Genomic DNA, 13,986 nt, shown 5'->3' on the forward strand with positions numbered 1-13,986 from the left:
TAAATAATAAATAATAATACCATTATATATATATATATATATATATTGTTTTGTATTTATATCTATAATTAATGTAGTATTGAATATTATATTTCTTAAGCTAAAAATTTGAGATAAATTCAATAAAACATAACTTATTATTATTATTGTTATTATATAAGATTTTAAAAGTGGTGTTAAAAATCGGTCAAAAATATGTTACAAAAAAAGAGCAAACAATGAGTATTGATGTCAATACATAAGTAATTCATATCAATATAAGCCATAAACCACTGACTCTTATGTAACAAACAAATGGCAGTGAAATTCTGAGAGAAAATTTTTAGTCAACATTTGAATGGCCATTGAACTCATATATCATAGTTAATGTCATGCAAACAGTGAAATAGTGGACATAACATAAGCCACACCATACTGTCCATACTGTAAGAGTTGCTCACTCTTTCACTGCTTTTCCTTTATTCATACCTTTTCCTCCTTATGGTTCTCAATGCTTAACAAAACAACATATAAACCAACAAAAAAATTCTCTGTTGAACCCATTTTTCATCATTTTTAAGTCACATTTTCTCTTTTAATACAGTATTACAACTTTGGTAGTAATAGAGGGGACAAAAAATATATAAAAACTTTGAACACTGGAATTGTTTTGTATAACAAAAGAGCTCAAAAAATGTCTGTCCTCTCAGTATCAGTGAGTCACTCATTGTAGTGGACACCAGTTCCAGGTGTGGTCAACCCTCAGATCCCCTTTGTTCTCACATATACTCATGCAATACATGGTAACCCTCTGAATATCTCTTTACTTTAAACCTTCACTTCTCTCTCTTTCTCTCTCTCTCTCTCTCTCTCTCTCTCTCTCTCTCTCTCTCTCTCTCTCTCTCTCTCGTTAGCATACAAGTGTCTCTCTCTCTCAACGGCACAGCAATGTTGTCTAACAATCAACTGACCACTTCTGGTACTATTCCAGTAGTGTTTACATACAACACGTATCCGCAGAAATACATGTTATTTACTGTACAACTGACCCCTTTATGGTGTCTCTTATATTAAAACCATATATGCCATACATTTTCTCTTTACTCGTATTCCTCAGTCGTCAGTGAATGGGTTCACAACTCAATAACCCAAACGGTATACAGTATGTGATGGTTTTGCTCATTGAATACAACTTCCCGTCGATTTTTGGGGCCCAACACACCAACAGTGCTCTCAATCGTTGTAAACCTAAGTGAAATTATTGAATATAATGTTATATTCAATCAAAGATATTTTACAAATCAAGATTATTAACTATAATTTACTTAATAACTAAATGTTTGAATTTATAATATTATGAATGAAATATATTGTTAGTATTTAATCATTTAACAGAATAGTATAAAAACTTCAAGTTTATTAAAAAATGGGCGAATTATTAATATGTTTGTATTCAATGACAAGTTTCTACATTTTTCTACTCTATATATGATAAGTAATGCTTTTAAAGAATGAATTTATTTTAATATAAAGAATAGAAAATACTAATAACAACCAAAATGGACATCAATAATGTCAATAAATATAGTGATTATAAATTTATAACATTATACCGTAAAACTCTAAATAAAAAACTATACTATTAGTACATATATATATATCAATATTCAATATATATTAATATTTAAATAATCAGTGTTCCCATACAAATGTATTTTAAATAAGTACCGTTTTCCCATAAAATATTTTTTAAAATTAGTACCGTCTTCCCATAAAAATAGTTTTTTTCAAAAATAAGTACCGTCTTCCCAGCAAATAGTTTTTTATATAAGTACCGTCTTCCCATAAAATATTTTTTAAAATTAGTACCGTCTTCCCAGCAAATAGTTTTTTATATAAGTACCGTCTTCCCATAAAATATTTTTTAAAATTAGTACCGTCTTCCCAGCAAATAGTTTTTTTTTCAAAAATAAGTACCGTTTCCCAGCAAATAGTTTTTTATATAAGTACCGTCTTCCCATAAAATATTTTTTAAAATTAGTACCGTCTTCCCAGCAAATAGTTTTTTATATAAGTACCGTCTTCCCATAAAATATTTTTTAAAATTAGTACCGTCTTCCCATAAAAATAGTTTTTTTCAAAAATAAGTACCGTCTTCCCAGCAAATAGTTTTTTATATAAGTACCGTCTTCCCATAAAATATTTTTTAAAATTAGTACCGTCTTCCCAGCAAATAGTTTTTTATATAAGTACCGTCTTCCCATAAAATATTTTTTAAAATTAGTACCGTCTTCCCATAAAAATAGTTTTTTTCAAAAATAAGTACCGTCTTCCCAGCAAATAGTTTTTTATATAAGTACCGTCTTCCCATAAAATATTTTTTAAAATTAGTACCGTCTTCCCATAAAAATAGTTTTTTTCAAAAATAAGTACCGTCTTCCCAGCAAATAGTTTTTTATATAAGTACCGTCTTCCCATAAAATATTTTTTAAAATTAGTACCGTCTTCCCAGCAAATAGTTTTTTATATAAGTACCGTCTTCCCATAAAATATTTTTTAAAATTAGTACCGTCTTCCCAGCAAATAGTTTTTTATATAAGTACCGTGTTACATTATTAATTATATTATACCTTGTACCTAAAATTATCTTAATTATAATATGAGAATAAAAAAAATATATGGGAACACGGTAATAAAAAACAATATTTCTATGGGAACATGGTATTTCGATATAAAAGTCGGTATTAGTATTGGTAAGTCGGTATTATTTTTGGTAAGTCGGTATTATTTTTGGTTAGGCGGTATTATTTTTGGTAAGTCGGTATTATTTTTGGTTAGGCGGTATTATTTTTGGTAAGTCGGTATTATTTTTGGTTAGGCGGTATTATTTTTGGTAAGTCGGTATTATTTTTGGTTAGGCGGTATTATTTTTGGTAAGTCGGTATTATTTTTGGTAAGTCGGTATTATTTTTGGTAAGTCGGTATTATTTTTTGTAAGTCGGTATTATTTTTGGTAAGTCGGTATTATTTTTGGTAAGTCGGTATTATTTTTGGTAAGTCGGTATTATTTTTGGTAAGTCGGTATTATTTTTGGTTAGGCGGTATTATTTTTGGTAAGTCGGTATTATTTTTGGTTAGGCGGTATTATTTTTGGTAAGTCGGTATTATTTTTGGTAAGTCGGTATTATTTTTGGTAAGTCGGTATTATTTTTGGTAAGTCGGTATTATTTTTGGTAAGTCGGTATTATTATATTGTAAAGTGTTATTGATATATAAATGGTCATTAATGTAATGTATTAAGGTATTTAACAATTTGAAAATAATTTATTATTTTTTGTCATAATTTATGGCTAATAACTTGTCATTCAATCGTTTTGTTATCCATTCCTTAATTAAATTTTAGTAATCAAATGACTAAATAATTAAAAAGTAAATCAAAACCATAATAATAGTCATTGTTTTTTCAATTAATCTATTTATTGATATATACTATATATTAAAAAAATTAAAAATTAATTAATTATTTGTTAATTTAATTTTAATTATTTTTTAAAATTACTATTGTTTACGTTCTTAATATTGTTAAACAGAGGTAGTCTTAATTGTGACACAATTGTGTTATTGTGATAATAATTGGCATTAAATTGATGATTACATTTGAGAGACCATATAAATAGCTCTCTAATGACATATTAATCACAAAAATTGATTATCAAATTAACAAATAATTAATTGTTTTATAAATCCATTCCTTATTAACACAATTCCTTAAAAGCATTGACTTTCATATACAGCAGTGAATGACACCAAAAGTTGTATTTCAAAAACACTGACCATTACATTGTTTCCCCTTTTTCTTCACTTGAGCTCATATGCGGCACTTATTATATACAATATATACAGTATGTACATCACTGGCAGCACTAGTGGATCATCATATGTAACCCTAAGATATGGCATAAGTTGGTCATTGATGGCATATAAACACACACATGCTGTGTGTATGTGAGAAAAATAAAAAAATAAAGAAAGAATGAGAGAGAGAGAGAGAGAGAGAGAGAGAGATTTGATGCCAATGTTTGACTTGAATACACACATGTTTATTACGTGTCACCCCTTTCGAGGAAATGGATAATGAGATGATCTGAACAGTCATTTAATACAATGTATAGATATTATTGCCATAAATATTCAGAATTATACACTGTATATAACACAATCTTTATTAAATATTTTTCAAAAAAATATTAATAATATTAATGCTATTGTTTAATATAATTATATCTTTAAAATGCTTTTGATAATTATTTAATATTAAAATTATCTATAAGTTATAAATAATTTTGAATAATTAAATTTAGTTAATTTAAATTGCTATATTTAAAATAAGTACTTTTGACATTAATTTATTATTCTTAGACATTTTTAAAAATTATAAATAATTTAAATTAAGTTATTGATAAACAAAATTTTAAATAACCAAATATTAGATTTTATTATATTATATGTTATGTTAATAAATAAAACAAAATGCAAACATTTTATACTATTGGATAGCAAAGAGTCAGTGAGGATGCGGTCATCTCTGAAAAGATGGCGATTCTCTTGACATCTCTTGATTTGTTCACAACATTAAAACTATTGCTTTGATTTTGGTTTGCAAATACTGTTATTAATACAGTATTATTTTGAATAATAAAAATAAATACTAATTAACAAAATGATTATTTTATCAAATTAAATGTGATTCAAATAAAGTATTATTTTTACAAAATTGATTTTATATATTGATTTGTATAAAAATATACTAAATAAACATTTGTGTATTTGTTTTATAGTTAGGTTTATCACACATTTGTTAACAATTTAAGTTTGAGAGTCTATTGAACCTATTKTTTATAATGTAAAAATCCGTTTTTAAGATAAATGAGTATAAAATACAATGAAAACTAAATGGATTGTTGTTTTTTGTGCCGCTTTCTCATGAATTTTAACTAAACTAATTAAAACTTATAGTGAAATACAATACATTTATGAGTTTATGAGAGAGGGCTGTCTAGAATAGCACTGGGAGAAAGTGAACCAACAAAAAAAATGACTGTAAGGTTAGTAGTTGTGGGAGTATTGCAATGAAACCAAAAAATCATTTGTCATTTCAGAAACCGATAATGTATTATAATTTCATACATACAGTAAATCATACGTTATGGTAAACTATTGTCGTTATTTGATTTATTGCAGTTTATCTATAAATTTATTATTATTATAAAATTTAAAAACATGTGATCAATGTATTTGTTTGTGAACTAATTGTGAACACCATTTGGATTAAGCAAACAAAAATATTGTATATTATGGGGAAAGTTAACTGTATATATAGATACATATAAAAAACATTAGTGACAGTGGGCTACTGGTGTTACCACTCATAACAATAAATTATATAATATCAGTGTTGTTCACTACTGTACTATCAATGTTGAGCTTATATACGGATAGACCCATTATAATGACATAAAACCTGTCCATTTAGTGTCTAAACAAATAAAATACTTATAAAACAAAATGTTGTTTTCACGGCATTTACAACCTATGTTTGAAAGAAAAAATAATTCAAACAAATCTTTTTTCATATCAATAGTATTGAAGACGAGGTGACGGATGAAATCCAGTGCCACTACTTATTAAATGGCAGACATATAGACTACAATATAGATATCAATATATATATATGGTATATAATATATATACACATAGAATATATATATATATTAAATAGTATATACTGTATATACAGTTATAACAAACATTGGCATCGATTTTCTACTGACCACTCAAATGATTGATGACGTAAACTGGGATCGGGTATACAATAGAGAGCACAGGGCTATCAGTATATCTACTGCAGCTTTAGAAGTCCATCATTGGGTTTACTGTACAGTATTTTCAAAGATTTCATATTAAAAAAAATATATAAATATCACTTGAATTACTTTTTACATATACATTAAATACAGAATAAACTCAAAGTAAATTATGTTAAAATACTGTACTTTTATAGGTCTAAACACAAACTTTAGTGATAACAGAATATTCGTTACAGTTATATAAACAAAAATATATGATAACAATAATAATAAAAATAATAATAATAATGGTATTAATAATTGTTGATTCAACAAAACATCAGACAGTTATAGTGTTGAATACAAACTATGAAATAAATAAAACATTAATATTAATTCAATACTTGAAATGAATAAAATAATTTGCAATATATAAATAAATATGATTTTTGTTACTTAATATCATGTGTTTTGCAAATTAACTGCAAACACGATGTATGATAAATATATAGACAATACTGTATATTAGTCAACATATATCTGGTATAGTATTTGTCTAACAAAACAGTTATTTTCATATTCTATGTGTTGTCTCTATGGTTGTCACTCTTCATAATCAATAGACCTCAATATATGATACAATATTTAGAGTTATAGAAATAAGTTAAATAACAAAATGTTAGCAATAACTGTATTCATACTTGTGTCAGTCATATCCAAGTCTGATGGACAGTCGAGTTTTAGCTAACTGCCCAAAAAACAATAATATTCAGTATAGTTAAAACCAGAGATGCAGCTGTTTTGTTGTGTATGGCATTGAATAATATCGGACACAACTGTATAAATACAATAAAAATTACAAATTGTTGTTAAGTTGCAAAATGCATATACAATAGTAAACGGAGTGCCCTTTCGGGCCAAATGTTGGACTTTTTTGCTCCCAATCCTAATGAAAGAGTGGTACGTGTTTTGCACGCGTACTCTACTCTCCCTTTCTCTCTATTCACTATAATTCTGGCACTTCTCTGACATGTCTATCCATTTATAATGGATTGAAAATCGAGTGTTTGTGTGTTTGTATGGACCCAACTGACTGCATGCATGCAATCTGCCAGTGCTTTCTGACCAGTATTGCYTACAAAAAATAATATCTTCAATATTTGTTTGTATGCTATTTAATATCTCTTTTTCTCTCTCTCTCTCTCTCTATGTTTTGTCATATACTCGTAAACACCCGAACTAAATATTTAAATTACTTTTTCAATTAATTTATAAAAATTTTCTGTCAGACAATATAAGAATAAGCGAGAGAGAGAGAGAGAGASAGAGAGAGAGAGAGAGAGAGAGAGAGAGAGAGAGAGAGAGAGAGAGAGACAGAGAGAGAGAGAGAGAGACAGAGAGAGACAGAGAGAGACAGAGAGAGACAGAGAGAGACAGAGAGAGAGAGAGACAGAGAGAGAGAGAGAGACAGAGAGAGACAGAGAGAGACAGAGAGAGACAGAGAGAGACAGAGAGAGACAGAGAGAGACAGAGAGAGACAGAGAGAGACAGAGAGAGACAGAGAGAGACAGAGAGAGASAGACAGACAGAGAGAGACAGATTTAATAAATATGTCTAAAATAATAAAAATTAAATATTTTAATATATCTATACTATAGCATAAATTTACTCTAATTTTCATAGAATAGTATTATTAAATATATAAAACATTGTGTTGTTTTGAAACGTTTCTAACCAAATGTCTAACAGTATTGACATATATTATTCCCCTTTGATTTCCCCTTTTTTGTTGGCTCGAGATTGAGAGCAGACTTTTGGGTACAACCGGTCGTCAGTCGGGTGGCTCTTATCGGTTGTAAAATATCGTCCTATTATTATTAGTATTATTATTATTTCTACTACTATTACTATTATAGTTTTTTATAGCAAACGTTATATATATATATAGTATATGTTTTTAGGTTCCAGTTGAGTATATTTAACATAACAAACAACAAACAAATATCATAGTTAGCCAAATACATCCAATRGTACTGTATATGTTATATAAAATACAGTATATACRGTATATACATATTATACTGATATACAATTGAAAGGTAGAGCTCCGGACTCCTGAGTGCTTCAAATGGATGGCCAACAGCAGGACATTTGGTTTTTTTTATAAAGAAGACAAACGACTGACTGACACAAAATAGAGACAAACATTCATACGATAGGAGTTAGGAAAATGTATGTAAATAACGGTATATATGATGTTTATGAGCTAAATAACAAGCCATCTATCTATACAATAATTTTCTAACAATAATAGGCGATCCACTTATAGTTAGTGTGCTGTTTGTACTCAACTCTCACAGTCTGACAATCATTTTTTACTATATTATTAATGGTATATAATATATACCTTAGTTATATTGTGACAAATTATAGATATATCTTATATATCGATGGAATGGCATATGTGTTGTTAAAGAGATATTACATATAAAAAATAAATGATCTTTTCTTTCTCCTATTCACTCACTTACTCACTCACCCACTCTTACTTCTGTGAACTCCTCCTATTTTGATACCCTATCTATCAGTCAAATTGGCAAAACGTTTGTCAGAATTTTATTGAAATATACTGTTATTTTACAATAACAACAAAATGTTATAATACGAGTGCGTGACTTTCATTGAGTCAAAAATATGTTTTACTTTTATGACAAAATTATTTCAACAAACATTATATGAATGCATATCCCGTTTTGTGGACACAAATTAGTTTTTAAAGTTTGTTTGAATCGATCGTAAATTAACCGCTACTGGTGTTGAAATATTTGTACAAAAAGTTAGTCATTTTGACCATTGAGTTATTACTATTTTTACAAGTGGCTAATTTTAAAATATAATTATACTTAATTTGAATGATATATTGTTTTTATTAATAATTTGTGTTACTAAAGATTAAGTTATATTTTATTATATTATTATATAAAATTTATATCTTATATTATAGTAAGTTAATTTTGATGCCTATTAATATTTTATTGCATAATGTATAAGTTGATAAAAATATGAAATAGTAAAACTGCAATAATTTTTATTATAATATTTTATTTTTACTGTTACTTTTGCACTTTACCTATGCTTTTAGTGCGCTTAACGTAATATATAAAAATTTATATGTAATGCTTACTTCAATTTAACATATAGGCGTAAATTTAATTTAATGTTTGTGACATTGCTTTTAGTTTAATGTCATTTCTACATAACTTCTCTCTTATTTATTTAATATATCTTAGACTAAATTGAGTTTTATTTTTCWTATCCAACTTTTATATTACTTTTCAAATACTCAATAAGTAAACCCTATTTGTTAGATATTAATCCCAATAAAGTTTATTGATGTCACAAAATTTATTAAATATTTTTATTAAATATTTGTCATAAATTCTTATTTCAAGATAAAGAAATCAGTCTAATAATTAATTATTTACTAATGWAAGCAATAAAACATTTTAAGAAAATTGCAATTTCCTAATTCATTAAATTAATAGTTTATGAATTTTACTTATTTTGCTTTTTTATATTTTATTTATCAATCTATCAAACTATATACTAATATAAATTAAATTAAATGTGTTGTGTGGCATAACTAATAGTCAATTATGTATGTATGTACCTGTATATTAATTATTATAAACATAATTATATTTTAGTTGTAACACATGACAGTATTATTTGATGTAATGATAATTACAATTACAAGCCTTACAACTATAATAATAGGCAATCATCAGCTAATTTAGCACAACTATTCTTGCAGTTTATTATTTATAAGCACTTAAGTGATACTAAACTGATAATCAATAACTGATTGAATTTTTTGTTGTTTACCAATTAATGTAAGTCCATATAATATATATTTATATTCACATCAATGATAATAGAAATCAAACTAATTTATTTTGAATGTTAACTAATATTTCGCACAACTACTTGTATTTCTGCATCCAATTAGTTGAATAGGATATACCACTATATGGATGACTTGTAATGAATGAATGCACGTGTCTATTGACCAGCATATGTAGGTCAAACAGTGGTCACTATTTCAAGGTTTGCTTTACTGTATTTTTAATAATTATTAACAATAATTGGATAGTCTATTAAAACATTTTTGAGATTCTCTTATGAGAAAATTAATAAAAAATATTATTATTTGCTCAATGATTTAGTTGAAACTAAATATCAACTCTCATGACTATGTTTTAGCAGAATATTCCCCATACAGTACTTGTTTATGAGTTGCCCTATCATTGCTTATCTCTGATTAGAAATAATGTTTTAACAGTACTATAGTCTATGTTTTCATATATTTAGTAGAGTTGGTATAACTGTATATAAAAGTGCAAACAATCTTATAGTTGTCTCTAATATACAGACCTTTTTTGTTGTTGGCGTCGATCGTTAAGAAGAAAAATGTAGGAAATGGAGTGAAAGCGCACTTCTCTCTCATTTTACTCCCTTTCCCTCACTTTTACTCCTAAACACTACACTAGTCATCAATAGACAGTCAGTAATAGAGAGTGAATGTTAAATGAGATAAACAGTTACACAAAGTAGTGAATAGTGTTTTTTTGCAAAAAAATATAGACAGACGAGTCACTCAACAATAATATTATTGCCATAAAAGCATTGCATATATTATAATATATTTGTATTTTAGTGTTTGCATATAGACTGGACATACTATAAATAAATGATACCAACAATAAATATGAATTACACTGTTATTATCATTTATTAATTAGAGTGACAGCCAAATATATCATTAAAATATCAAAAACATTAATATGAATTAGTCCTAATAAAATGGACATTCAAGTAATCATAATATACAGTATATATCATATATTAATAACATAAAAATATGAATATTCTTTAATTTTCACATAAAACTAAAGRTAAATATTTGGTCAATCAAAATAAAACTAAATAAATCTAAATATATAATAATCTAATAGTTTAAAATATTTTTTCCGTCTATATATATTTATTAATGTTTGATAAATTTAAATTTTAATTATTGCGAGTTAGACATTAAAACATAACTCAGTTTAAAACATTAAAAAATTTATAAAATTTATTAGAATTTTAGTTTAAAGCGCTGGATTAATAAATAAATTACTTAAATTTAATAAATAAACTTAAGATAATTTAAATATAAATATATCATTACAAAAAATGTGATGTATATGCAATACAAATTAAGTTACTGTATATAATAGTGTTCACCCATGATTTATTAGCCATCAAAAAACATCCGTTAGGTTTAGCTATTATTGCTTAAACTATATTAACAAATATATTTTGGTTAAGATATGAATAGTTTGCACTATTGGTATTTACTTTATTATATTAACTAAATTTTGGCACATTATATATTAGARCCGAGATTAGTTGTATATATAAAAGTAAAATTTTTATTACTGCAATCGATCATTATTTTACTAGTAAAGTAAATTTATCATTTATGTGACTAAGTTTGATTAACTTTTAGTTTAATTTATAATAAAATTATATATATATATCACTTATAATTAAATGTAATTAACATATCACAGTAATTTATATTGCAATTTATGAGTAACTTGTAATTTACATGAAACTACAATTAATATAACACAGTGGGAAGTGGGGCGCCACTGTAATTGGCGTTTTCCGTAAGATTTGTAACCTATAGCAACCAAAAAGTATTATTATTACTTTAAAATTGCTGATTTTGAAATAGTTTCAAAAGTAACTTTATTACTTTTAGTTCGAATTCAACAAAATTGTAATGAACTTGACTTTTAGTTCGAATTCATCATTGGAGTAATTTATTTACTCAGTCATTGAATTCATCATCGGAGTAATCTATTTACTCAGTCATTGAATTCATCATCGGAGTAATTTAGTTACTCAGTCATTGAATTCATCATCGAAGTAATCTAGTTACTCCTATATTGAATTCATCATCGGAGTAATCTAGTTACTCAGTCATTGAATTCATCATCGGAGTAATCTATTTACTCAGTCATTGAATTCATCATCGGAGTAATCTAGTTACTTATTCTCTAAAGAAATATATTTACTTAAGAAACATACATAAATAACGTTTTAAAACAATATATTTATTAAATAACGTAATTAATGATTAAATGTAAAGTAACATAACTACTTTACTAATGAGATTAATAAAAAAAGAAACAAAATTACTTATCAAAAAAATAATTAAAATACTTTTAAAAATGTATTAGAAATATGAAAAAAGAAACAAAATTACTTTTAAAAATTCTATTAAAAAGAAACAAAATTGCTGAAAAAATAAACATTAATTAATTATTGAATGAAACACTGAAAAAACAATATATTATTAATATAAACAACTTAGTTGTCGGCGTCGTCATTGCTGATTGTTGGCGACAAAATCGATCGATTCTCGTATTCGACATCTTTTGACAAATTTGGCTCAATATATGCGTCATGGTTTTTGCTAGTCGGCAAAACATTCAAATTAGTAGTAGGGTTTTCGGTATCCGTTGACTTCATTTTGCCGGCATTTACCATATCTTCAAATAATTTGTCAACAAATTTGACGTCATTTTCTTCATTTACCGAATAATCTCTAAAGATCGAAATGATATACATTTCTATTGACAACCAGAATCGACTTGCAGACGGAGCGTAGCTGATGTTAAACAGTTTATGTATTATTATTGCAAGTTTTATTGCTCCCATAATGCAGTGGCTTTCGGCGATCTTAAAATCTGATCCATACAATGAGACATAAATCAGATTAAAATGAGAACACTTAATCAAAATCTCATCGTTTAGATCAACAGTTTTCGGGTCCAAACTCTTGCAACGAAAACAATGGATTTGTATGTGAGGCAAATAAGTTTTAGTAGATATGCCATCATTGTTTTCAACTACAAAATCCGGTTTATTCGATTCATCGGAACCGACAAATATGCGGCGACAGTCATTAGCTATTGTCAACTCTTCGAGTATCAATAGAACAACCAGTGGAACAACTAAATCTGATTGATTGTCAAGAAAAAATTTGATAATAATTAAATAAAAAACATTTTTTTAAATCATTGAACCAATCAGTGTATGAAATTTTTTATACCTTTTGATTTCGAATTTACGCCTATATCGATAAGATTAGTAATCTTTTCGTTTTCCGTAAACATTTGTTTGGCACCAGAAATCAATTCAAATAACAAAATTGCAATTTTATTCATTTTCTCATAACAAATCGCGTCTACCGCCAGAATACCATATTTATTGCAGTCATTAGAATGAGTTGAATTGAATTTATCAATTATCTGTTTGTTAATATAGTAATAAATAAGATAAATAAGTTTTAATTAATAGGTATTGTTTTTAAATTAATTAGTTAGTTATTTTTGATGTTATCATTTTACCAATGTTGTTATCAAAGATCTGGTGTTATTCGGTAACGGCATTGCTATAAGTTTTGTTAGGGTTTCAAACGATAGATCATTTGATTCAATCATCATATTAATAAATGAAATTTCTATATAATAATTATAAAATATTTTAATTAATTTAATTTTAAATTATTTAGAAAAAATATAATCTACTTTATACCTGTTGTATTGATTTTTGCGATTTTGGTCCCAAAGCCAGAGTTTGTCGAGAWGATTAATGACTTACAATGTTATAATTAGACGAAAATGTTGTAAAAKTAATTRTATTTAGTTTATAAATAGTTTACTTGTTGCGAAGACGTYAATGAGATCATCTCTTCATCTGTATTGACAAATTTGTTTTCACCACTGCCATCACTATTATTGCTATCCTCCGAATCTAAATAAGCTAATCGAAGTCGTTTTTTTTATTTTTATMAATAATCTTATTGAATAAATTTTTCATCAATGGTGATGAACTATCACTTTTAATAGACGACTTCATTATTAGCTGTCGTGACCGTTTTATTGATTAGATTCGCTGAATCATCACATGAAACTAGTGCCGATTGATGTAAATAGTTTAGTTGTTATCAGAGTTACAATATTTAAAATTCTATTACCAATGTGTGAGTCGTCATTAGGCGGAAACGCGGCCGAYGGCATCACTGATACCAAWGAATTTGTCAATT

This window comes from Oppia nitens, unplaced genomic scaffold, assembly GCF_028296485.1.
Source record: "Oppia nitens isolate AA-2021 unplaced genomic scaffold, nextdenovo-longstitch-racon4-pilon3 scaffold5_pilon_pilon_pilon, whole genome shotgun sequence".
Lineage (NCBI taxonomy): Eukaryota > Metazoa > Arthropoda > Arachnida > Sarcoptiformes > Oppiidae > Oppia > Oppia nitens.